This window comes from Sarcophilus harrisii, chromosome 3, assembly GCF_902635505.1.
Source record: "Sarcophilus harrisii chromosome 3, mSarHar1.11, whole genome shotgun sequence".
NCBI classification, from domain to species: Eukaryota; Metazoa; Chordata; class Mammalia; order Dasyuromorphia; family Dasyuridae; genus Sarcophilus; species Sarcophilus harrisii.
In genome coordinates this window covers 167,169,331-167,182,582 of record NC_045428.1, presented here as the reverse complement: position 1 = coordinate 167,182,582, position 13,252 = coordinate 167,169,331, and positions in this window count along the sequence as shown.

Below are 13,252 nucleotides of genomic sequence, written 5' to 3'. Positions count from 1 at the left end.
TGGACAGAGTCAGAAGGATATGAGTTCAAATTCAACCTCAGATACTTCCTAGTTGTGTGATTCTGGGCATCTTTAGTGAGATAAAGGAAGAAGAAAGGGAAGAAAAATGGGCAACATGATCCCCGACCCTTAACTCTTTTCAGCTTCACCTAAACTTCCCCACATATATACATACTCATACATACATACTCAAAGAATCAGCAGGCTTTGGAAGGAAAAGGTAATCTGGAGCTGTCAGGTCAAATTCAGAACTACTCACACACACACACACACACACACACACACACACCCCAAAAAAAGAAAGATATGGTATGGTTTAACAGAGGAATATAGGGAGCTGGGGAAAATTTCAAATGGACAAGAAGAAGAGTACCCACATGCAATCAGACAGCTCTCTTGTCCCACAACAAAAGAGGCACCACACACTCCCAAATCCCATGAATTCTTGAACCAGCTGCTCCTCTCAATGTTTTTTTTTTTTTGTTTGTTTTTGTTTTTGCCCCATTTAAAAAAGTGTCCTTTACTCACATTCATTAAATAGCTGGGACTCACAACCTGGACCTCAATTACTTCTCAAGTATTTGTCTTCCTGAGTTCAGATCCTATAGTAATAGAATTACCCTTAAGACTGTGGACACATTTCTTCACCCTGTTTGCCTCAGTTCCTCATCTGTAAAAATGAGCTAGAAAGGAAATGGCAAACCACTCCAGTATCTTTGCCAAGAAAAATCCCAAATGGGGTAATGAAAAGTTGGACACAAGTAAAACAATTCAACAACAAAAATAAAAAATTAACAATTGATTTTGGGGAGTTAGTTTGAGCTGACTCCAGCACACACCCCCTTACCAATGAGTTTACCACTAAACTTTTCAAAAGGTTATTCTCTAGTGTATAATCCAGCCATAGATAACAGTTGGGTGGCTATATTATTTTATAGAAACTAATATTTTTAGAGTTAAAATGGATTCTTTTTTGTTTGTTTTGGACTATAATGTCATCAGCATAGTCAGTTTCTAGTGTGGAAATTCCCCTTAAACTTGATGTAGATGAGTAATTCATTTGTAATTTATTAATCTTTGGGCAATGAGAGATTAAGTAACTTTCTCATAGTTACATAACTAGTATTTATCAGTTAGAACTTGAATTCAGGTCTTTCTGATTCCAAGTTCAGTTCTCTATACATCATGCTATAGTCTTTTTTTTTTCCCTTTTAATAGTAATCTTCCCTACCTCCCTCATTCTCTCAATTTTCCACTGGATTGACTGTATTCTAAATTGTACAACAGTTATGTAGTTGTACCTATATACCAATGTGTGTACATGCATATATGTAAATATGTCTATACATCTAAATGCATATCTATATATAGGTATATATGTATATAAACATATACATGTATGTATAAATACATATAAAAATCCAAGTTTACAGTTGCCAGGTTAAGAAGCCTGGACTAGATTATTTCTAAATTCCATTCCATATTAATGAAGCTGATAGAAATTCTGAAAACCTGCTCAGGAAATGCTAAAATCAACTTAGTTTCCACAACTGTCTTATTATCATAGTTAAAGCAACTATAATGTACCCAGACTACCTTGAATAGCATCTTTAAAATATCTATGATTAGAACCCAGGCTTTCCCAGACTGTGTGTGTGTGTGTATATATATATATATGTATATGTATATGTGTATATATAAGTAGAGGCACAAGTAATGTGAATATATATGTGTATATAAATGTGTGTTACTATGTATATAGTCTAATAAATGTTTGCTGACTTCCTTTCTTCGGTGAGATGAACAATAGGTATAAAATATATCTACTATCAGGCATAGTTTATGTGCTCACTTGTTTTGCTGACTCCTTTTTTTAATCTTTCTTTTTTCACATTTGTTACATTCACCAGGTTGGCAGAAAGGTAACACGATCAGGTAATCAAGAAACATATATTAAGTTTCTACTATGTAGCAGGTGCTATGCTAGGTGCTCAGGATACAAATTCAAAAATGCATGGGATGCCCTAATGTCAAGGAATCTTGGCTATTTCTGGCCATCATTTCTAAATCATTATTCCTTATAATTCAGGCAAATGTACAAGTTATCTACAGTGATATCCATGACCTACAGATACTTGCATAAACCAAAACCAATATGATCCTAGCCACCAATAGGTCCTAGGCCAAACCTCATTTGGTCATTGTTTGGGTCCTGATTGATGCAGATTCAATGTAATTAGCAGTCATTTCTGCTTTGGCCAGAAAACCTGAGCATCTTCCCCTCCCAGATTCATTCATTCATTTATTTATTTAGAATTGCTCCCTAGACTTAATCACTGAATGGGTGAAGCTTCAGTCAAACAGACCTGCACCCATTCAGGGGCCAAATATAGATCAGGATGACTAGAGATGGCCCTTAATTAAAAAGGCCAATTGCATTCAGGACCATCTCTAGTCATCCTGATCTATATTTGGTCCTTGGACCTAGATGTCTCTGGAAAGTGAAGCAGGTGACCTTGCACAGTTCTCCCTCACTTAAATCCAATTCACTTGCATGTCATGGCATCCCCCTTTGATGTCAAGGTCTTCTTCAAGAACAAATAATAACAACAAAGTATTGATATATGTGACTAACAAATACATGATATGCTAATGTAGTAACATACATGATTAACAAACACACATAGACATAGCAACACACATGATCAGAAGATCGACTATAGACTTTAGTATTTATATATACGACCAATATACACATATATAGGCTATATGAAATGGCACATGTGACCAAAAGACATATGTATAGATCATCTCTATTAATACACTTACCAAAAGCTCCATGAAAGATGAACAGGTATCAACATATATGGAAAACAGTCACATACATATTACACATATTGACATACATTAGCAACAGGCACATGCACACATGATATATTATATGTGTCCAACAGGAACATGTACAAATCATGCATAATCAAAAGCACACATAAGACTATGTCTCATCAACTCATCAACATACATGACCAACAGCCACATGTACAGACACACAGTTTGGCTGGAAAGAGATAGTACACATAGGAAATAAGGAATATGGTTATCCTTTGTGGCTCATAGAAATCCCTTCTATTATGGAATAGTCAAACTACCTCAGGTGCACACAAGGAAAGACTTCCCTTTGATGAGTTGGAGGCAGTTAATGCAATCAGCTCAGGATGATTCATGGATTTGGGGATTATAAATGTCCCCAGTATCTCCTATCTTCTCTGCCCCTTTCTTTCTCTACTAGAATATTGTTGGACAAATGATGAGAAGACTGGTGAGGGAAGGAGAGGTAAGATTTAATCAGTTTTCAATTAGTTTTTTTTATTTCAATTCAAGTTGAGTTTTCAATTCAATTAGTTTTTTAATTTGTACCTGGTGAAGCCTGAAGAGTATTTGTACATTTCAATTTCAATTAAGCTATGTTAATGCCTCATTAGAACAAATCTGCTGAAACTGGTTCTGTAGCAGATCCATCTGCCTGAGGTAGGCTATGGCTGGGTACAATAGACTATATAACTCTGGCTATTTTAGGATAATTCCATAATTTTAAGAATCCAAATATTGAATACACAATCAGACCCAGCTGATATGTTGTTTTATTTTTCTGCTGAACTGTTTTTTAAAGTTTAATTTTTTCAATTAACAAAAATTATAGGAATATAAATACAAAGATAAGCATGCACATATATATGCGGGAATATATACATGTATATATGTGCACATATTTTTCAAATATGTGTATAACTCAGGATTTTCTGAGCATGTCCATATCGCCTAACTTAAAGGCACCTTGAAGAACGTTTGGAGCATATTCAAATTGCCTAATATGGAAGCCTTTGTTTTCCCTACCATGAGATTGGCTATGTTCTCCATATGGAAATATATCTAGTCAGAAGGATAAGGTAATAGGGCATATGTAGTGACTCCAATATTCCTCAGAACAGAGTTGCAGAATTGACCCCATCTCTACATGCACATTACACTATCATAATATTTATATACCTATACATGTAAATTGTTTGTATGTGTACATATATGTTTCATGGCATAGATGTGTATATTGCCTTGTGTGTTTGTGTGTATACTTGCACATGAGAACGACCAGTGACTTAGCACTTGCCTTCTTAAGCCAATTTAAAAAAATGTGGAGATGGGGACAGAGCAAGTATTCCCTTATACATGAAGACATTCCTAATTCCTTCAACTTCTAGTGCCATTTCTTCCAAATTACTTTGTATTTTTTCTCTTTATATTTAATATATATATATATATATCCAAGTCATATTATACATGCATATATATATGTGTGTATGTATGTATATACTTGTCTTCCATTCTACTGGAATGTGAGATCCTTATGAATAGGGACTGTTTTATTGATTATATTTGTATCCCCAACACCTAGCACAATATCTAGTACATAATATGTGTGTATACACACATATACACACATGTATATTATCTATATATACACATACATACAAACATGTTTATATTACAACCATGTGCATGTATATGTATATACTTAAAATAAGATACTAGATTTTGCTTTGCAATGCTACTGACCAGCAATATGGTTATCATATAAAATAAATTTACAGAGGAGAGTCCATCTGTTCCTATTATTTCACAGTCCCTCCCAATCTCAATGGAGAACCAGATGTGTTCATGCCTAGTAGTTGGATTATTTTGTATGAGCACAGACTTCATTACCCAATATCACAAGGGCTGCACCATTTTAAGACACAGAAAAGTAGAGCTGGGCTCAAGGATGAACCAAAAGAGAAAAGGAATACAAATTTCAATCTCACTTTAGCCTCTCTTCTAGCCTTGCATGGAAAAGATTAGTGACTCCCCAGAGATGCTTGCCTCAGGCTTGGAGAATCATTGACCCAGTGGGTATAATTTCAATAAGTCATTTCCCCCCCTACAAGTTTTGTCTTTGTTAGTTCTTCCTCTACTCTAATATATATTGATCCCTGTATTGTGTGTGGGATAAAGTGTACTGCCTTCCAATCATGCTTTAAAACTTCTTCCCAGGAGGTTCATATATGAAGGCTGGCAACTTTAAATGGCCATGACTAATTAGATTGTTGTTTTTCTTGCTTCCCTCAATAAAAAGTCAGTAAAATAAAATCAATTCCAGCATATAAGACATAAAATGATGCATGCCTCTAACATTAAAAAAAAGAAAAAGAAAAAAGAAAGAAATTGGAAGTCTACAGTGTTTTAAAGATGGAATAAATTCTGTCTTTTTTCCATTCATCAAATGTACATCATTTCCTTGTTGAGGAGATACTACAGAAAAATCATGGCAATAGCCTGATTTTCACTCACCATGGGACCGTTAATTGGATGTCTACTGGCTGTTTAAAGGCTAGTAAAACTAGGCTAGTAAAACAGCCTGAAATAAAATCAATGCCAAAGGCCAGATTCTCTTTCTCTACATAGCTCCTCTGGAGAACTCCAATATAGATAGAACTTTCTACCTAGATGTGTGAGTTGCCTAGAACAGATTAGAAGCAAAGCATTATGGATAAGAAGAGAAACACGGAATCAGTGACTCAGCACTTACTTTCTTACCCAAGTGAAAAACTGTTCTGCTAATGAAGGAAAAAAAGAAGTGGGGATGGCTCGTGTCACTTTTTATATAAAGCCACTCCTGAATACCTCTTCCAAATTGCTTTGTAATTACTTACTTTGTATTTGTTTTTTTTTATATTTATTGTATATATATATATATATATATATATATATATATATATACATATATATGTATGCATATGCATATCACATTATATATTCACTTTTTGCCAGAGAATTGCCATTGTGAATTCTTCACTTGACCAACCCCAACATTTAGTCTCTCCTAGATCACATCATTTGGTACATCAACCACATCACCTACTGCACATTCCTATTATCAATTGCTTCCGTATCTGGATTTTGAGTTATTACCCCCACACACTCTCAATATGTACAGAATCCATGTATGAAGGGATTTTTAAATTAATCTAAGTAATATCTGATTAGGAATTTACTTTCAAACTCAGTTCAGTATTTCCATGAATTCAAATTCTTATTGAGGAAGTATGGGTTCTGAAGCAGAGAACTGAAATATGTAGCTCATATTCATATAACTCTTTAGTCTGTATGAAGTGCTTTCCCAACATATGAGATCAGTATTATTGATTAACTTTGTATTTTGGGGCAAATCACTCCTCATTTTTGGAGTCCACTTTCTTTAAATGTTTATTTAGTTTGATGTTCTTGATTTTTTGGAGTCATGTACTCTTTTGACCTTATAATGAAACCTATTGTACACTTCATAGAATATTGTTTGTAAATGCATAAAATACAATACCTAGGATTACAAAAGAATCTAATTATACAGGCATAAAGCCATTAAAATTAAAACAAACAAACAAACAAACAAAAAAAGTTCATAGTTACCAGGTTTAGAAGCTTGGACTAAATTATTTCTAAATTCCCTTCCATTATTAATGGAGCTGATATGAATTCTGAAACAGTTAATTCTCTCCTCTGGTCAGGAAATGCTAAATTTCATCCTGGAATAAACTCATGCAGAAAAACTTAGTTTCCCATACTGTCTTATTACCATAGTTAAAGTAACCATTTACTTTATTGGTTTAATGTACCCAGACTGCCTTAAATATAATTTTAAAGATATCTTTGATAGGAACCTAGGCTTTCTCAGACTGCCTTTGTTAGTATTTTCAAGGTAGTCTCAACATCTCAGTGTACATCCTTGCTCCTGATTTGATTTCCCCTCCTCCCTTGAGAAACCCCCAAGTTTATATTTCCCCATAAAAGATGTATTTATGATGAAGATTTTTGCTGAATTCTTTCTAAGACTAATCCCACTTTGAGCTACTTGCCACTTCATAGTATCTTTCCCCAAAGGCTCCTTCCTCTTGGTTAATTGTGAGTTCCACTAGGGAATGTATCTTTCCCCTTGTTAATAAACTTTAATAAATAACATAATTTTGTAATCTGTGATGGATGTCTTGTCATGGTTATTCCATTCTTGTCATGAGCTGAATCTATTATGATATTTTCATATAATATTCTTTTTCAATTTATTGCTCTCTTGAAACTATTTTTATTTACCATTTCTGGTGCCTATTATAACTCATCAGAGCCATATAAAAATGATGTTGATGTGATCTATGATGTGAAGTTTGACACCAAATGATGGAAGGCACCAAAAGTTGAGATTTGATCATATGAAGAATTCACAATGGCCAATCTCTTTGGCAAAAGGTAGGTTTATTTAGAGGAATAGATTACAGACAAAATGGGAACACCAGAAAGGGTAAATATGAAATAGAGCAGAAGATCATATGAAAGATATGTTCCTTAGTGTAATTCACAATTGTGAATCACCCAGTAGAAAGGGAGCACCCCAGGAAATCGGGCCATGTCCTCAGCTGACAAGCTAAATCCTTAAAGGGACTTAGTATCCTAAAAGAATTAATTAGTTGTAAGGAAGAGAAGTGGGGTTGGGAAGCATAGTGGAGTTAGGCGAGATACCACATGGCATGGGTGAAGGGGAAGGGAAAAAACAACATAATTAAAACACTAATTGAAGTGGGCTAAGTTCCAAAAAGGATTTAGCAAAGATTAGTAATAAGAGAAATTTATAGGAAAAGTTAGAGAAACCAGAGCTTCATGTTACTTATTTGTTAATTTTATGGCTTATAGGTAGATTTGAGGAGTGGTTTATTCACTATTGTCTCAGGAACTTGGTTATCACTGACCAACAGATTGTTTATCTGATAGTCAGCAAAGTTTGTAGGACAATACTATAGTATTCCTAAGGCCAGGAAACTTTAGAATCATTGTCAGACATTATCAGAACAATAGTACTCTGAGATAGGGGACCTCAGGATTACTGCTATATCTTTCTTAAAGTCTAGGGGAAGAAATATATAATTATATTATTATATTCTTAAGGCCAAGAGACTTTAGAAGAGACTTTGATAGACAGGTTGCTAAAACAATAGCACTCTAACATGAGGGGACCTCAGGATCTAGTATTAGTATCTATGCATTTAAACAGCTATTTCCCTAGGTTTCCTCTATAATGTGATTTTTCTAATTTTATATAACATAAAGAAATTATTTGGAGTACAAAGAAGATCAGGCAAAGTGCTATGAGATCTTTGGGTAGAAAGTAAAATAAAGTGATCTTCCTCCCTTTTTTAAGTACTGAAGTTTAGTTATTTAAAAAACCCATCAGACTCAGGAATTTCTGTTTACCAAGAGCAGGATTCAGATTTAAGTTCTGAACTAAACTCTTTATGTTCTATGCTATATTTAAAATGCAATAAGCCTTTTTAAAATCAAGACAAGTCTCAAGGCATAAGAACTGTACAAATTTAAATAGTAGTGTGCAATTTCTTCCTTTTAAGAATAGAATAATAATCCTCTTCCTGAATAAAGATGTGTGTGTTAAAGCCTAAAGGATAAATACTTTTGCTAAGCAAAAAAAAAAAAAAAATTAGTGAAGAAATTGCAACATTTCATAATAAATCCCTAAAGCTTTGAGTCTACAATCGAAATATTTATATCCAGAATTTGTATCTAAGGCACATTTTTTCCTTTTTTTATCCTTTATTAATGCTTTTTATTTTTTAAAACATATGCATGAACAGTTATTCAACATTAGCCTTTGCAAAACCTTGTGTTTCAATTCCCCTCCTTCTCCCACCCCCTTCCCTAGATGGCAAGTAGTACAATATATGTTAAACATGGTGGGAATATATGTTAAATCCAATATATGCATATATATTTATACAATATATATATATGTAAGGCACATATTTAATGTAAAAACTAGTAGAATTATCAACTTATTGCTACTTTCTTATGGTTGGTGAACACTTCAACCTGATCTAAACCTCTGAAAGACATCAAGATGACCACAGATGAAAAGCTTATTGGTCAGAATGACTCTTGCAAGAAGGTAAACTGCTACTTTGACTCGGTGACCAGTACAGATTCTCTGAATATATTCTGTGATCTTTGGTTTTCTGGGCATAATACTTTGGTAGAAAAAGTTTTGTTTGTATATAAAGAGACCAGTGCATGGTCAGTAGATGTTCTAACCATGTAACAAGAACAGTTACATCTCCTACAGAAATGTATTTTAAAGAGAGAATTATATTGTATGAAATATTGCCAGCATCTTTAGAAATAATGCAATTTATTTCTAATAAAAGTAATAGTGGTTACAATAAAGTGTGCTTTTACAAGACTTTAAAAATGGAATGTACTGTCTGGGATAACAAGTCTCAACTTTTGGTTTTAAACATTATCACAGGATAGCTAGATGGCACAGTGGAAAAAGCACCAGCCCTGAAGTCAGGAGGACCTGAGTTGAAGTGTACCACCTCAGATAGTAGGATACATCCCTCCAAATATATGTATGTATATATATATATATATATATATATATATATATATATATACACACACACACACACATACATATATGTAATAAGAATCATCATTATCATAACTAGTATTTATGTAGCATTTTGAGGTTTGCAAAGCATTTTACAAATATTATCTCATTCGATCTTCACAACGACCTTGGGAGACAGGTGGTATGATTAGTCACATTTTACAGGTGAGGAAATTGAGGCAGACAGAGGTTATGTAATTTGCCCAGATGTGCAGTTAGTATCTAAATGTTTAATCTATAATAGATTGCTTGCTATCGGAGTGGGGGGAGGGGAGGAAGAGTAGGAGAAAAATTTGGAGCACAGGATTTTGCATGTATTTTGAAAACTATCTTTGCATGTACTTTGAAAAACAAAAAGCCATTAATATTTTTTTTAAAAAGTAAGTATCTCAGCCTAGATTTGAACTCAGCTTTTCCTGACTCTAGGTCCAGCACCCTATCTACTGCCTCACCACAAACAGGGAACATGGGAGCAGTATGAAAGCAATATGGGACAAGTACGTAGCAAACTGAATAGAACTTTGAGCCTAGAGTCAGGAAAATTCATCTTCCTGTGTTCAAATATAATCTTAGACATTTACTGTGTGACCTTGGGCAAGTCATTTCACCCTGTTTGCCTTAGTTTCCTCATCTGTAAAATGGGCAAGAGAAGGAAGTGGTAAACTGCTCCAGTATCCTTGCCAAGAAAACCTCAAATGGGGTCATGAAAAATGAGATACAACTGAACACTAACAACAAATTTAGTTCTATCTCCAAAAAATTAAAAATACCTTATAGATTGTTTTTAAAACTTTAAGCTCACCTTTCCCATGTTCTCAGTAAAATCAGTTACTCAGTTCTGAGTAAAGCTTATCAGCATGCTTGTTTTTAGTCAATTTTAAAATTTTAATAAAAATTTAATTATTATATACTGTAATTATATATTATTATATATGATGTAATTATATATAATAAAGTTTAAAATTAAAATTAATTTTTTTTAAATTCAAAATTTAAAATCGACTAAACAGTGTCCTTCCAAGTATCACTGAATACATCTATGAAAAATGATGGTCAGCCAAGAGTCTTGATATTTACCAAAATAGGAAGAAAAAAAAAAAAAAACCACGAGGAAAATGTAGAATTTTGGCCTTGAAAGTAATGTACACTTTTAAAAAAAAAAAAAATCTTAAAAATCATTTTTATGTGTAATTGGGAAAAATACTAAAATAATCTAAAAAAGGAAAGAAAGAAAAAATATTTATAAATAGACACAAACTTTCTGCAGTTATACTAATAAATTATAAAGGGAAATAACAAAAGATGAAAGCTTTTTCACTGAAGTATTTACAATATACTTTCTAAGCCCTAATAGCCTTTTGCCATCCACTTTCTGGGGTTAAAGATCCCTTTAGGATTTGAATAGAGAATTTAAGGGAAAAAAAAAAAAAAGACATTTCCCCCATTGACTTTTACTCCATGAGAGAGAGGGGGGAAGGAGGAAAGAGGAGTATAATGAAGGTGTTGCCAGATGCAAATGTCCATTCATCCTACTGCTTCAGGGCTTTCTTCCTGTGATCTTAAAAGAGATCCTTTTGAACTGTTTACAAGGATTCACTAGAGTTGGCTTTTAGAACCAGTTCTGTCCTCTACTAGTCTTGAGACCTTGAGACAGTAGACAAATGACTATTTCTGAGCTTCTAATTTCTCATTTCTTCAGTGGGCAAGAAATACCTGTTCTGAGAGGTCTGACTTGGAGAATAAAGAACTGGTCTCATAATCAAGAATCCTAGATTGATTCTGAAACATCTTAGCTCTGTGACTGTGGATGAAACATTTGTTCTCAATATTTCTCAGTACTCTTCTAGTCAGCTATTTAAGGATATAAAGTATACAACAATGTCTGATCTGCCTTGGTAGAGAGAATTCCCTTCCTTGGGAGTTTCCAGAATCAGTGTAATCATAGGCCTAGAGTGGGGGGTGGCAAAATAAAAACACCACAAAACAAAACCTGCACAGGCTTCTTCACTGAGTGATTATTAGGATCAAATAATGTGAAAATAACTAAAATTTGTGAATTGTAAGACTTTGTCAATGCAAAGTCACTTTAATCTACAAAATTCACTTTTATGGTCTACCCCCATTTACATTCCTGCATGCAATATTCCTGCTCCAAAGTTCTTCCACATAAAAAGATCAAAATTTGTTTGTAAAACTGGTGAAGTGATGGGTTATGTTCTTCTTTCCCAATATGCAAATCCAGTTATCACCATAACTAGAATATGCATTTTAAATTGTAAAAATGCAAATGTTTCTTCCATTGCATACTTAAAAAAAAAATACCTGTTTAGAAGAATTGCACATGTTTACTTATATTGGATATATTGGATAACACTGTCTAGGAGAATGGGGAAGTGAGGAAGGAGGGAAAAAAATATGGATCATAAGGTTTTGCAAGGGTGAATGGTAAAAACTATCTTTGCATGTATTTAAAAAAATAAAAAAAAAAACTATTACAAAAATTTACTGCAAGAAAATTTTGGTTGTGGGCCACTTGAGCTAAGAAATGCAACCCCTTCCTACCCAATTCCCCAAATTAAAATCCCAAATATAAAGTCTATTATTTTAGCCTCACTTTTCCCCTCCCTGTCGGACCTTTTCTTATTTAGGTTTTGTTTTGTTGACGTTCAAAGGATTCTCCCTCCTCCTCCCCCAGCCCCTATCAATCAATGGACTTCAAGTGATCTGCAAGCTGACCACCAATGTTCAATTCTACAATTCTGCTGCATTGCTTTTAGGGTTTGTGGCCTTCTGCTCTTCCCTCCTGCCAGCTCTGTGGTTCCATTTATCTTTTGTCTCCTTCAAAGAGAAATCTTCTTCACTTATTCACTGTCTCAGTTGTCATGCCTTCAAGGGACACTTGCAAAATAACAGCATTGTAGAACAAGACAAAGTCTCCACTGCCAAGCTCTACCATGCAGCCCTTGATATGAAAACATTCATCTCATTTTAACTTAGAAGAATCCTTGTATCCTTGTAACTTCACCTTTCTGCATTTCAGTATCCTCAGCTATAAAATGATTGCATTATGCTGGCTTAACATCAAAATTCCTTCTAATTTCTAATTCTAGAATTTTAGGATCCTGACCCTAACATAGTAGATAAGGTAATATTTTCATTAGAGTATAAGTTCCTTGAGCTCAAGGACTCTTTTATATCCCCAGTACTGCATAGTTCCAGAAACAGAGCAGGCCTTTTAATTTAATTTTTAATTTGTGGAATAAAACAAGTATTTCTATAGCATGGTATAACAAAAAAGATGGTTGCACACCAAATGATATATTAATTGTGTATAACCTAACATTACTTTTAAATATATAATAATTATCATGTAAATTCTCCCTCCCCCCCCTTTTTTTAACCTTCCTTCCTTCCCTCATCTCTACTCTAGAGATAGCTATCATTAGAAACAAATAGGTATATATACACTTGCATATATATGTGTATACACGTGATAAGGTTCTGGGCCACCAAGTGAGGTTGGCAAAGGAAGCATGAAGTACTGATAAAATTATTCCCTGAAGCAAGCAGGGAAGGGCATGGATGGGGATCAGTTCAACTTTATAGTACTACCCTCTATGGAGATCTTGGGTAGCCTCACCTTGCTGTGTCCAATCAGAAATCCAAGTTATGTCAAAAATTCTGAGGTTAAATTTCCCCTATAAATCTCTATGTGGC